The following is a 14,837-nucleotide window of genomic DNA, read 5'->3' as shown; positions in this document are numbered from 1 at the left end:
TTTGTTTTTGCTATGTACTTTGAGGTTTTATTCCATGAACTTCCCTGAGATGAAATTTAATGAATAATAATAATAATAATGAAATTCTTGAGAGCTGCTACCAGTCAGTGTAGACGCTACTGAGCTAAATGGATTAATTGTGGGGCTTCATCATCGTCATCATCGTCATCATCATTAATTTGTATGACATTTTCCCAAAGTGAAACCAAGCTGAAGGCGAATTTACAACATCAGAAGATACACACATTTACAAATATAAAACAAAATTTGAGTAGTTGTAAATAACAAAGCATCTCAGTAGTTATATAATTAAAATCAAACAGTCCCCGCACATTTCACAATAAGGTCTTAACAATAAAGGTACAAATGCATAATACCAAGAACAGCAATAATTAAACATCTATAGAATTAAAATGTGAGCCCATCAAAAAACTCCTAAACAACACCCAACTCTGACAGTCTCTAGGCCTACAGGTCTTGCAGGCAAGATGGTCTCTGACCCTTTAAGCCAGAGCTTTCCAAACTGTTCATGTTGTTGACACACTTTTTAGACATGCATCATTTCATGACACAGTAATTAAGTTTTAATAGCAAACTGGAGGTTAAAGTAATCCCTTTCCAGCCCCAGGAGGAGTGCAGGGAGCACTCGCATGACACACCTACATGTGTTGCAACACACAGTTTGGAAAGCTCTGCTTTAAGCAATAGTGGCTGCTAATGTTGCTGGAGTAAGTCAGGGCTCCACCCTCCTGGACTAGGTGGGAAGAGGCCAATACAGCAGGAAGCAGCTCTCCTAGGACTTGCAGCAGAGATGGTCCTTATTATAAAGTGTGTATATAGGTAAAGGTAAAAGATAAAGGACCCCGGGACGGCTAAGTCCAGTCAAAAGGCGACTATGGGGTTGCAGCGCTCATCTCGCTTTCAGGCCAAGGGAGCCGGCTTTGGTCCACAGACAGCTTTCCGGGTCATGTGGCCAGCATGACTATTTTTTTTTTTTTTAAAAAAATAATTTTTATTGATTTTCATAAAACAAAAAGCACAAAATTAAACAAACAAACAAACAATACATGACTTCCCCATGCCTCCCCTTCACTGCACCCCTGTATCCAAAAATTTTTTAGCAATCCTTCATTCCTTTTCAAGATTTGATTTCCTTCATAATTTTCTTAACTTAAATATTTACAACTATAATTCTCTATTTCTTAACCCTTGACATTTTATCAGTCCAAAATTTTGCAACAGTTCTTAAGATATAATTTAAATTTTTTCCAGTCCTCTTCCACTGTCTCCTTCCTCTGATCACGGATTCTGCCGGTCATCTCTGCCAGTCCCATAAATTCAGTCACCTTCGTCTGCCATTCTTCCAGAGTAGGTAATTCTTGCATCTTCCAATACTTTGCTAGAAGTATTCTTGCTGCTGTAGTTGCATACATAAAAAAGATCTTATCTTTTTTTGGTACCAATTGGCCGACCATGCCCAAGAGAAAAGCCTCCGGTGTGGCCAGCATGACTAAACCACTTCTGGTGCAACAGAACACTGTGATGGAAAGAAGAGCACATGGAAACGCCATTTACCTCCCCGCCACAGTGGTACCTATTTATCTACTTGCACTGGCATGCCTTCAAACTGCTAGGTTGGCAGGAGCTGGGACAGAGCAACGGGAGCTCACTCTGTTGCAGGGATTTAAACCGCCGACCTTCTGATCGGCAAGCCCAAGAGGCTCTGTGGTTTAGACCATAGTGCCACCCACATCCCTTATGTATCTAGGACATCTTTCTTTCTTTCTTTCTTTCTTTCTTTCTTTCTTTCTTTCTTTCTTTCTTTCTTTCTTTCTTTCTTCATCTATCTATCTATCTATCTATCTATCTATCTATCATCTATCATCATCATCTATCATGTATCTATGAATATGTATGTGTGTGTGTGTGTGTGTATAGCACATCTGCTTGAGTCCAGATCTTCTTGTAATGCAGAATATTGTGTCTTCATTTTTAACTCAAAACTAAACAATTCTACAGCTAGAATATATCCAAATTGCGTTTTGCCCAAATTGTGTGGTGGATTTTCAAGCTTTCCCCAAATGGCTTGCCCATTTCAAAATTGTCTTCGTCTCTCCAAATTGGGATGTTGCAATGAGGTGAGGCACAATCCGCATGCAAGGATGGAAACAAGGATAGTACTGTAGTCCCTTCTCGCAAATGGTCACAGCTTCTATCCTGTTCTTGCCCTAATTAATGATAGCAGAGCTGGACACTATTATCTCTGTGGTCACTTGGATTTACTTCTGTTACAGGAAATGTGAGCTTCTGAATAGTTTCATTGATTTTCCAGCATAATGCCATACTGTCCTCTCTATAGCATAAAACATTTCTGGTAATTCTCAGTCACACTTCAGATTCCATTTGGTTTTGAGTACATGCTTATGTGTAGTACTGTGTTTAGAAAGCACCCATAGTTATTAGCGGTTGGTACTAAAGCCAATGGGTTAGCAATTATACACATTGTGTTGTCTAAGCTTTACAATGGCAGCGCAGCCACACTTGGTTTTTGTCGTACTAAAATGCAAGTGGTCCACTGCGTACCCAAACAATATTTTGAGGTCAGGTGTAACAAAAAATGGCTTATAAGTTCCCAGTCTTGCTTCTCTCATCATAAATGTTGAAATTCTTATTGTGATTTGAGCGTTGTTTTGTTCATGTTAAGATTCTGAAATCCAAATTGGTTTTCTGGCTAAAGTAATAATCAAGTGTGGCCAAAACATAACAGCTGGGCCAAAAGAGAGGTGGGAGGGTTTTCAGAGAAACTGCTTTTCTTTATCCATAATAAAAGAAAATTCTCCCTGTGGATGATAATGGTGACCAATAAAGATCATAATCATTTACTAGCTGATATTTTTTATTGTATAGCTCCATCTCTGCAATAAAAACATACGTACTGATAATGGTTATAATTGGTTTCATAATTATATGTGGCATGGTAGTAATGTAGTCTTTTGATATTCCTTTATTACAGTGAGGTTTCTTAACTCATTTATATGTAATAAGGTAAGGATGAATGGACTGTGGGTTTTTCTGGGTTTGTATGAGGAAGAACTCCTGGTTCCTCTATCCTGGCTCCTCCTTTCTCCCATTCTCTCTCCCCCGCTATGACATCACTCTGAAAGCAAAACTCTGTGCAAGCATTTAAAATGGCTTCTGTACAGAAATGCACCAGTAAGGGACCTGATTAAGAGCAAGAATACTAAGTAAAAAAATAGAAGCAGGATATCTTCATCTAGGAACCTGCTTACAACAATCACTGTGGGATTTTTTGTTGTTGTTAACAGACAGGATTAAAATGTTTAAACCACATGCCCAGTAAAAAAGCAATTTGCACCATTTTATTAACCCCCAGCTCTATAAAGGATATGCATTTTGTTTGACTGACTGTTAAGAAATGCATTAGGAGCTGAAACAAGTTATTGCACAAGCTGCGTATGATCTGACAACCTTTTGACTTGGTGCCTGGAAAACCTGTGTTCAAGAAATATTGATTGTTCAAGAAACACAAATTTTGCATGATATGCACTGGCTGCCAGTTTTCTTTGCAGGCTCAATGCAAGGTGCTGGTGTTAACTTCTAAAGGTCTGAATAGCTTGGGCACGGTTGCCCTTGAGGGTCCACAAGTTCAGTGCTTTGGGGGCTCCGTGGATGCAAGCAATGGGAGTGACACCCAATGTGGTTTGTCCTGGGCTGTGCACTCTCCTTGGGATGGCCCTGAGCATAGGAACTGGGTATCTTAAGGACTGTGCCGCCTTCCATAGGCTCTGTTCATCACATGAAGGCTTGAGTCAGATCCCTTGACAAGGTGAGGCATGGCTGATGGCAAGGAGGGCAAGGGCATTCCCTGTGGAGGGTTGCCTGGCCAAGCAAGTTGCTTCAGGCCCCATCATTATATTGTTTTAGGTGGCTAGTAAACACATGGCTGGTGGAAAATTCCTTGGAGTTACCGTTTTTCTCTTTGGAATTTATTATTGGTGTGTGTGTGTGTGTGTGTGTGTGTTTTATGACTGACTGAATATAAGCAAGGGACCTTTTTAAAATGTTTTGGTATTTTGGTATTTTTACTTCTTAGCTGCCGTGACTTACCTAGAAAGTAGATAGAATATAGGTTTGTTAAAAGAAAATAATAACATACATAAATTGGACCTGCGAGAAGAATCTAGTGTGTTTTATAGACGAAAGGGGCCAATAAAAGGTATTGCTCCTCCAGAATTGTGTGAGATATCATGCTTTCTATCAGTGATAATGAAATAGTGCAATTATTTTTGGAGAACACTTTGTGTGAGATGGGAGACTTAACAATTGAGTATACTTTCCATAGTGTTAGAGATTTCTGTTTGGTAACAGAAACACTCTGAAATAATGTGCGTTTTCTACAACCTAGAACAGGGGTCAGCAAACTTTTTCAGCAGGGGGCTGGTCCACTGTCCCTCAGACATTGTGGGGGGCCGGACTATATTTTGAAAAAAATAATAAAATGAATCCCTATGCCCCACAAATAATCCAGAGATGCATTTTAAATAAAAGCACACATTCTACTCATGTAAAAACACACTGATTCCTGGACCATCCGTGGGCCGGATTGAAAAGGCGATTGGGCCGGATCCACCCCCCAGGCCTTAGTTTGTCTACCCATGACCTAGAAGCTTGAAGCCCAAGAATTGGCTGTTTGGTTCCCATTATTTCCATCTTTATTAAAATCTTTTTAAAGCTGCCCTTTGTCAATTAGGTATTGGAGTGGTATACAATGTCTGCTCTTGCTTCCAGTCTCTTCATTGCATCCTTAGGGTTTCAGGGCTCTTCCATCACCACCCCCCCCCCACTAGCCCCTGCTTCCAGTAACATTGTTTTTGCTTCAATTCCTGGACTTCTCTCTCTCTCTCTCTCTCTCTCTCTCTCTCTCTCTCTCTCTCTCAAAAAAAAAAAAAAAAGCCTCTTTCTCCATTTTATTTCACTGCCTTGCCCTTTACAGTTTTCCTACTTTGCTACTGTTAATTAAAGGCCCCAACATTTCAAGAGCTAAGAATGATGTGCAGCATGGTGTGCCATTGAAATATTAAAGTTCTTTAAAATAGTAGAGATTAAGTCCGACTAAAGAGGAGGAGTAGGCCTCTGCTTGACTATCTTTGCCGCCATTAAACTGCTGATACAGTTACATAAACAAATGACCATGAACCTTTTTTCAAGTGCTTTAAATCTAGACAAATCAGAAGTCTATTCCATAAAACATATTGTAAATATACTTCTTGTCTGAAAACCAGTCAGTGAAGTACAAGTGGATTTTTTTTTGAAAAGCCCGTTAAGTTTTGTGAATTCTTTGTCTCCTCACTAACTGAGGAAACTTTCCTTTATTACCCTGAGTTGTGTGCATGTGTTTTCAGATTTTTAAAAAGACCTTTTCCCACTTATCTTTACATTATAACAAAAATAATTTTTATTTAAGGAACATGAAAGTGCTGTAAATTCCACTCATACATTTTTAAATTACTAAACCTTTTAAAGATCATATAAGATATATTTACTTCCCACAAGGATAAATCCATGCTAGGGATGTGTAGCTAAAATTTCAAGTAGGATGTGGTATTTTAACCCAAAACAGGAGAAGAAAATCAAGTGAAAATTGTGGTGAATGTATTGAGATGTTTTCCCAAGGGTTTGGGGAAAACAAATCCTGCATTTATTTCTTTGCACACAATAGAATTCTAAAATTGCTTAAATTGTGAAGTTCTTTTAAAATGTATTGAATAGGAAAGATGCAAGAGATTAAACCAGTGGCTTCCCAAGAGGGACTGAGGTCCACCCAACAGGTCATGAGGGCTTTATTTATGGATCACTAGTCTGCTAGTAGTGTGCCCTGGATGCCTTGTAGCACAAAGATATAAAGGGAAGGAGAGTTCACTTCTAGGTTAAGTGGGTCTCGAACAAAGATGAAATTCCACTGGTAGGTCCTCTTAGGAAGCGCTTTGGGAACCAGCGGTTTATACAATGAATGGTAACACTGCACAAGGACCTATTTTGCTAACTTATTAAGCAAGTGGAATTGGTGGTGATGGGGAAAGCTAGGCAAAAACTACAAGATCAGTGTTTGAACCCGTCCTGGAAGAATCTCTCTTTTCAATTACCACACAAAGCTTTATTTTCCCCTGTATTGTTCTGTCACCACTCTTTCACAAATGTTTTGGAGTTCAAGAGGTCTGCTTTTGCATGGACATAGTCTGTAGGAAAAGCACATGAAGCAGAAGAAATGAAAAACAGTGACTTCCAAAATGCTGTTATTTTAGAAAAAGCGTGTGTGTGTGTATTTGGTGTGAGTGGGGAGTATATGTTAAATGTTGAAAATGTCCACACTCTGATTAAAATAAGGCCTCTCTCTCTCTATCTATTCCTTCCTTCCCCCTTCCTATATATTCTCTTTACTCACTAAATTTCTTACATATTTTGCCTCCAAACTCCATCTAGAGGCAACCCAACTCTTCCCTTTCTAGTAAGAACTACTCAGTTTCTTTTGAGTGGAAAGAGAAGAGTATTTTGGTGTGTTTTGACTGGAAGCTATTAGTTAATTTAGTTCTGTTTTTGGATGACTTGTTGAGGCGTCCAAGAATTAATTGTCGTCCTAACAGCAGGGTTGAGCTCATTCTTTGATTGATAGGCATGATTGATTAACTGCAGATTAAAACGGTGGTACACTAATCGAGCCAGTCATTTGGGGGATGGATGTTTGGTGCTTATGGCATTTCTGCATTATAACAAATTCCTACGTACCTTTTAAAAATGAGCAATGTGTGTTTAATGATTCTTTAAAAAGCGAATGTTTCGCCTGCGATCCAGTTCTAGGGAAATGTTATCTTAATTAAATATTGGAAAGTATGTCCAACATCGAAGTACAGATTATGTATTTTAAATGGTTAATGAGTCAGTTACAAGGCAAAGAGTTAATGGAGTAAAAAAACAAAAAACCTTTTAATTGGTTGGTTGTAATTTTCTGCAAGTGCTAGGAGAAAGAAAAAGAGAGAGACTTGAGGAGTCATTTAATGTGGCAATCTCGCTGCACCCAATTTGGAGCCCTGCATGTGTTAACAGTGTGCACAACAGACTCCAAGGGCAGTGGAGCCATTGATCTAGAAGTGCTCCTTCTCCTTTCATCTTTGGGGCAGGTGGTGTCAGTGGAATTGCTCCATTTGCAGAGGCGAATGAGGAAGTCCAGAATAAGCACAGACCCTGGAGTCCCAGGCCTCCAAGATATAGTTGGATTGAGGTTGTGCGTGCATATTTACAAAATGGGTTCCCTATTAATAAATAACACTTTTTGCAACGTGTGTGTTAAATTCATGTCATCCATCACTGCATCATTTCATCTTTTAAACTGATAACATACAGATGATGGTAGACGGGACCACAGTATTAATTAAAATATATTTCTGGGATCAAGGCTAGACTTGAAATGAGACTTCCATATTTGTGATGAGCAGAGTTCTCTGTGAGGAGGGGGGGCATATGCAGCAGGTACTTTAACACCCCTCTACCCTCACCCCACTGCTACCTTTCCTCTTCAGTGCCTCACCCCACCTGTCCCCCCCCCCCCCGAGTTATGAAACCCAGACAGGCAGGGGAAATGTTAAGAACAGCTAGAATTCCAAACATGTCTAGTTCTACCTTTCATGTTATCTGGGAATTCCTTGAGTTCTTACACCCCTTCTGTTAATTTCAATTGATCTTATGTAAGTGTCTTTTATCCGGCCTTGGCAACAGTGGTATTTATAAAGTTACCCTTGAACTAGGGTGATTGTAAGGAAACAACCCATTTCAGTTTTGTGTTATATTTTAAACAGCATCCTGTTCCCCCACTATATTTTTTTAGAGAGGCTGAGATGAGCATTCAAAGTTGAGAACAGGTTCTATGGTTGCCAACTTGGCACCTGTTGTCACAATGGAACTCTTGTGGACACTCCCTGGCACCCGTGAAACCTCTGAGCCCTCCCCCACTGCTTCCTTTGTCACCTCATGAGAAGGATAGTCACCTTCTCCCCCCTCACTCTCTCCTCCCCATAGATAGAGTTGCGATTTTCTTTCTCACTTCCTCTTTCTGCGCTATCTACTTTTCAGGGCTCAAAATGGCACCAGAACAAATGGGGTAACAAAGAGGGTGGGATGAAAAATGGCAGAAACGTAGGAGAAGAAGGGAGAGCAATCTAGAAGACTTGGGAGGGAGAGGAGGATGGATTGACTTGGATGGAGACAAAATTAGGTGATGTAGGAGTCAAGAGAGTGGGAAAGAGAATACTGTAGTGTGGAGGTACTGGAGAGAGACACAGAGAGAGATAAAGTGCAGGTTAGATAGGAGTAAAACAGTTCCTGTTGAAATCGCATGGCTTTTCCTATGAGCCCTTCTCCCCCAATAAAGCCACAGATTGCATTTGCCTCCATCTAATGCTTCCCTGGATTATAAGGCATGGAGCCTCATAATTTTTAGAAGGAATCACCAGAAAGCCACCATCAAATCACAGGTCACCTCTGGGACGACAGATGTGTCATGTGATTTGTTGGTAGTTTTGCTGTCATCTTATGTACAAACCATGAAGATCTGTGCCTTTGATCAACTTTTTTGACCCATGTCTTATTTGTGATTGTTATTGTGCGGCCTACAAATCTAAGGTTTAATTTGATGGTGTTTTTTCAGTGACCATGTTTAAAATAATGTAAATTCAAGAAGATATCTTTTAATCCTACTGGATCTGACTTTTACTCTCTCTCTCTCTCTCTCTCTGTGTGTGTGTGTGTGTGTGTGTGTGTGTGATCTCTTTTTGTCTGGGAAACAGTGGAGAGAGACATCTATAGGGGGTGATGCCCACAGCTTTCTCTTAAAATTTTAAATGTGCCTTTGGGCTCCTAGATAAACAGATTTTAAATTGGGGGGAATTGAATCCACAGTGGTGGTTCATAGAAAAGCAGATTTCCGTATGTTCAATTTTTATCAGATGATGAGCCATATCCTTACCAACACATTCACAATATTGTGAAGAAACATATATGTAAATTCAATGGGAGTGATGGTAGGCTTTGACTCTATAGAATCATCTGGTTAATTTCAGTGACATGATGTTAAAAACATAATTAACTTTGCCATTTAAATTAATAATATTTAGAAATGTTTTAATATTGGTGGGGATGTGTCCATAGATCTTTGAAGATTACTGAAACTCTTCACAGGTAAACAGATCCTAACTGATGTATACTCCTTATCTAGGGCACCATGGTTTTGTAGCATTGCAATTGTTTATATGCAGACTCAATTACTATAAAGCTCTTTTCATAGCATCACAATATACAGAGCTTTAAGAATTGTTTCAACCTTTTTATAGAATACCCCCCTCTCTCTGTTGTGTGACATTCTAAGCCTATCCCTATAGATACCGGTAACTGCCCCTTTGAACTATAGTCATGTGTGTGATGAAATATGATGGTGATATTGTAATATATTGTTTCAACAACCCATATTTCAAATTAATAAACTGTGTCCCCCATCATATAATCCAAGCCTCCGACAAAGCAGGCCACAATGGCTGCATTGTTAATGTGAATATACATATGAAAGAGTCTTTAGAAATGCATTTTTCATAGCCTTTAGCCTACTGCATGGCTCATTCATATAAAGGAAAGTCTCCTATCAATCAACTCATTTTTCTCATCCTATTTTTTAACATCCAGCTTAGTTCCTTATTTAGTATAATAAAAGCAACGAATAATGTGTATTATAGTAATGGCCAGACCATTTGGAAAGCATCCCCCTGCCTAGAAATTACAGCAAAAATTATTTATTTTAGCAAAGCAAACTTATTTACAACTTTCTCACTTTTTTTTTACACTCATCTATGAGGTTCAGTGGAATGTAGCTTTTGCTTCCAACCAGCCTCAGAAAATGGGCGGAAGAAACAAATTTTGCAACAGTGGCTTTGAGAGTGTAACTTCTTTTGCTCATAGCTGCTTTCATCAGTCACCGTTCTTTAATTCTGGGCCTCATAGGCTGGGAATGTAAGCTGATGAATGCAGTACTTTGCTAAGATGAACACTGTTGTTCTGGTTAGATAGTGGTGAACACCATGCTTCCTTTCAGCTAGGCCAAGTGCAAGAGGAAGACCAACATAAACTTAACAAAGTGAGGATTGCTCTGTTTCTTGAACTGAGAATGTTCAGGGTGTGTTAAGCTTCTCTACCATCTGCAGTTGCTTGGCAGCCATTCCTCACCCCCTTTCCTCTTTGTGATTATGTATTTGTTACTCTTCCAATGGTGCTAAATGGAGTCCCAGCATCACCTCCCCGCCCCCTAGTAGAAAAATGGCAAACCTTGTTGCATCTCAGGAGGAGAACTGAGGCAGTGCTTTGCTTTATTATTTGCATTCTTTTTTTTAAAGAACAACAACTAATGTTGAGCTCAAATTGGCTCACAATAATCACAGTAGCACTAAAGAGCAATAAACATTGCAATCACTATAATATCAAACACAGCGCATAAATAAAGCAAGCTGCAGCAACAACAGATTCATCAGAACAATTAATGCAATTCAGTAAAGTTACAATAATCCAAAATACAGGAAAGAGCTGATTGAGCACCAGCCCTGAATGACTCCCTCTCTCTGGGAAGGGGCTTCTTCCTCTATTAGAAAGAGCTTATAGGTGACAATAGCAGCTTTCCTGCCTCTCCTGCTGTTGCCTGAGCTGTATGGAGAATGCTGGGAGGGACTGAGAGCACAGCAAACCATTATGGAGATGAGGCACTCAACACTAGACCAGGGATCATAAACAAAGCTCTGATCAGCCAAAACTGAGGCATTCTGTACCTTGTTTGTGAAGAATTTGTTTCTGAGGGTCGCAGACACTGTGGTTTATGAGTGTGTTCTGCCACAAGAATGCAGATAAAAAAGCCTACTTATGCTGCTGTGGTGCCATGAGGTTGTGACCTGCTAAAACAAAAAGAGAGAAGTAGCAGAAGCAGCGAAGGGGGAAAAAACCACGAGAGAGGCTGAGCTTCTGACATCCACTCCATGGTTATTTACTGATGCATGCTAGTTACCCAATGGGTTTCTGTTAAAAATATATGTTTGTCTTGTCCATAGTTCCTTTTCCAATGAGTATTTGCTGTAAGATCCTGCCCCTCGGGATTGATTGTTATTTATTTATTTAAATCAAATGTGCTTGGAAACTTGCAGATGCCGATAAATTGCCTGTTTTTGTGGGGGAACAGTGTTTGGACATTGTTCTTATTTGTATGGAAGAGCATTAAACCATGTGAGAAGCCCTTACCTGCAGCCTGGAGAGGTAAGAGACCAGCCACAGGTGTACTTACCTCAGTGAGAACTAGGCCTGTGATTCTGCTGTTCATGAAATGATAGTCCTATAATTCGAAGAAGGTAAATGATGACCCAGTTTCTCATTTGAAAATGTGGAAGTGTAATCCTGGAAGGCCTTTGGGAGCCATATCTTTCTGGCTTGCGGGCTGAGGCAGGCCTTTGCATATGCTTAGCTGATCCACTTGTGCCAAATTTCTATTCGGCACAAGCAGAGGTCATCAACGGGGCAAGTTAAATCTTTCCAGAGGTGCCTGCATGTGTTGAATACTCCCCCCCCCCTAAAAATTAAACTAAATTACTCCAAGTGACTGAGGCAAGCAAACTGTGCTGATGGGAAAGACCAAGAAAATGGACATGGGCCAGTTTGTCTTCGTGAAATGTACTTTTCTGATCTTAACTAATAAAATTTCACATTTGCAAAGATACCGGTACTTCTTTCCAGATTGCCATGCTAAATCACTTCTTCAACCTTGTCTTTTCTGCTTGTGCCTCTATTGCCATGCAATCTCCTTATACCCTCCACACCGTGTTTGTTAATCTCTGAGCCCTTTCTGCCTTGTCCCTCTGGTGTAGTTTGTAAGTCATGAGACTGTATCAATATTGTGTTCTGTACAACACTTGTCCTAGGGTTGGCACTATACAGTTCAAGAGTGTGAATGATAGTGCTGCCCATTGACACAGTTAGAAGTCTCCCAGCGATTTTACTCCATTGCGTTCTCAATTATAGCTTCTTCTAACAGCACAAAACTAAAATACACCACCTGTACCCATTGCAGGGGAAATAGGGCTTTCTGATATATCTTACCTTGACTGTTGTCATTGGGCACACCATAGACATAGGACTTTAAGAAAGGACTTAAATTCTGCATGTGCTGGTTGGGAGCCTCTGGTCAGATGAATGCTTCATGACATGGAGGATCCAGCTTTTGCAGATGGTGTACCCAAAGATGAATGCTGCTTTGCACTCAAATGATGTCTTGTGATGTGAAGTGGCTGTTTCTACCTATCTGAGTTATTGTGCAAGTTATAGCATCCTTAATAAGGCATATTCACTATATTTTAAATACAGGCTCACGCTGTGTGTGCTTGTGGGTTAGCAAAGTCACCTGGAAGAGTCACTTGCTCTAGCAGTGATCCCATTCTAGTTAACAGAATGCTGTTGCTTCAGTCTTAGCCACATTTGTGTTGATTTGTCTCCCAGTGGTTCTGCTTGCCATTATTTTTAAATAACCATACCCAATAAGCGACCAAAAAGTTGTTACATGATAAGCATTGTTTGTGTTCTGAAATACTGACAGTTAACGAGTGGTTCTTTATATAGCGAGTAATAAATAATCCCTTGTCTTATTTCCCCCCTTTATACTTCCTGTTCAGTTTAATTTATTTAGCTGTTCAGTCACAATGAAATCTGTTAACTGCAACAGAAATGATGGAATGATGTGGCAACTATTTTTATCATGATGTTAGTCTTTTTCAACAGGGTTTTCTTCTGATAAAGTTCATCACCTTTTTTTTTTACTCACTTTGGCAGCCATTGTAATCCAGAAGTTTGATAATCCTATTTGCAAATAAGATTCTTTACTTTTACAGGCAGGCCTTTTTTCTAATTCTCTTCTTCGCTTTCTTTAATTCTCTTTAATTCTCTCTCTTCTTCTCTCCTTGGGTTCTTAAACATCCTCCTGATCTAAGGCATGTTCCTGCATTTTGCTTAGGGCAGAGGTTTTCAAGCTTTTTGAGTCCAGGGCTCCCTTGAACAACTACATTCTTTTTGCTCAGGGCTCAGGAGTCCAGTTATGTCACCCCTTGCCTACAGAGCTGGCAGCCTCTCACCCTTTTTTGAACACTACCCCTTGTGGAGTGTTTCCTGAGCCTCCTCTTTCCTCTCCCCTCTCCTTGGGAGTCCTTCTGGCAGCCTTTGCTGCAGCAAACAGCTGTGCAAACCTTTGGGAGGTAGAGACATGAGAGGGCATCAGAGGAGAGAGGGGGGAAAAGAGGGACAGTGTTGCCCGCAGCACCCCTGGCCATCATTCAAGGCACCCCAAGGTGCCTTGAAAACCACTGGCTTGGGATGTATCCTTAAGATGAGAATCTGAGTTTCAGAATTCAGAGCAGGAGCAAGATGTATAATTAAACACCGCCTGAAACATGTGTCACTTTTGAGGATGACTCTTCATCTTTTCATGGAAGCATTTCCATCCTGTATATGAAATGGAAGCACTGGGCAGTGTGGCCTGGTGAATAAACTGTTGGATTGGGTGTGGAAGCTTTGGTTCCAGATCCTTCCCATGCTTTGACTTCATGACCTTTTGATTCTGAATGAATGGCCACATCCTATGTTTGCAGGCGCATTTCTCCCTGATGGTCTGTGTACTGCACAGCCTTCTGTGACAAGTTTTTGCCATGTGTACCATTGTGGAGTATGCATGTTTGAGTCACTCTCTTGGCTCTGTTAACATGGGATAGCATCCTAATTAACAGTGCATCTCTTTTCGCTCTGCTTCCAGTTACATCAGTGTGTGTTGAGGCGGCTGATAAGACCTGGACTGCAATACCTCTGCTTGTCCTGTTGTCTTTCTTTCATCTACTGGAATGCCCAAGCCTTTCTCATCTTATTGATGCGTGTACGTGCTCATGTAATATATTTTCGTTTGAACAAGTTATTTTGGTATTTATTACTATTTATGGCTTTCTCAGCACCATCAGCATGCATGCTACTTTACAGAGTGTAAGTCACAAGGACCTTGCAGTTTAAAATTTGATAAAAGAAAGCAAGGAAGGAAGGAAGGAAGGAAGGAAGGTGGAGAGATGGAAGCAATATGTGATGTTGGCTGGTTTGGTTTTTTTTTGTTGTTGTTACATGTGCTTTGGCTGAGTTAAGCTATGGAAATTAACAGGGTTGTGCCAAAGGCATATAGGGAACTCCAGAAAAATCAAACAGAAGCTTATTGATTTTGTGATAGGCAGAATTGCATGTTACCTTTGGCTGATATATGTTCCCATACAAGCATTTGTGTTGAGAACTCAAATATGAGGGGTGATTGTGGCATCTTTGCTGCCTGGAAAATGTACAAAGCCCTATCACATGCATGTTAGTTTCCCTTTGCAGATCCCAGGACTACTTCCCCTTCCCAACCAGGATCTTTTCCTCCCAGCAAAACTTGCTTCCTATTCTATAGCCTAGATGGGGAAAATGGTTTAAATCGGGGTGGCCAACCCCCAAGTGTCTGTGATCTACTCACAGAATTAAAAACTGGCAGTGATCAGGTCAAAGTTTAGGAGGGAGCAAAGCCCGTTTTTTAGGGGTTTGGGTCAAAGCTGTTGAGCTATTTTTAGCAAAGAAAGCCTTGTTTTTTGGGGTGCAGGTCAAAGACAGGAGGAAGGCCTGATTTTTAGGGGTACAGGACAAAATGTTGAGCTTTTTTTAGGGGAGCCAAAGTTGTTCAGCTTATT

At 40.3% G+C, this 14,837-nt stretch overlaps 1 protein-coding gene across 10 annotated transcripts in view; it reads left to right on the top strand.

Annotated features, from left to right (window-relative positions):
• Positions 1-14,837, top strand: part of LOC309348353 (uncharacterized protein) — a 336,443-nt gene that overhangs the window by 14,390 nt on the left and 307,216 nt on the right. The window lies entirely within an intron of this gene.

Source organism: Podarcis erhardii (genome assembly GCF_964252035.2).
Source record: "Podarcis erhardii genome assembly, chromosome: 8".
NCBI classification, from domain to species: domain Eukaryota; kingdom Metazoa; phylum Chordata; class Lepidosauria; order Squamata; family Lacertidae; genus Podarcis; species Podarcis erhardii.
Note: the sequence above shows the minus strand (reverse complement) of the source record. Positions and strands in the feature narration are given on the sequence as shown.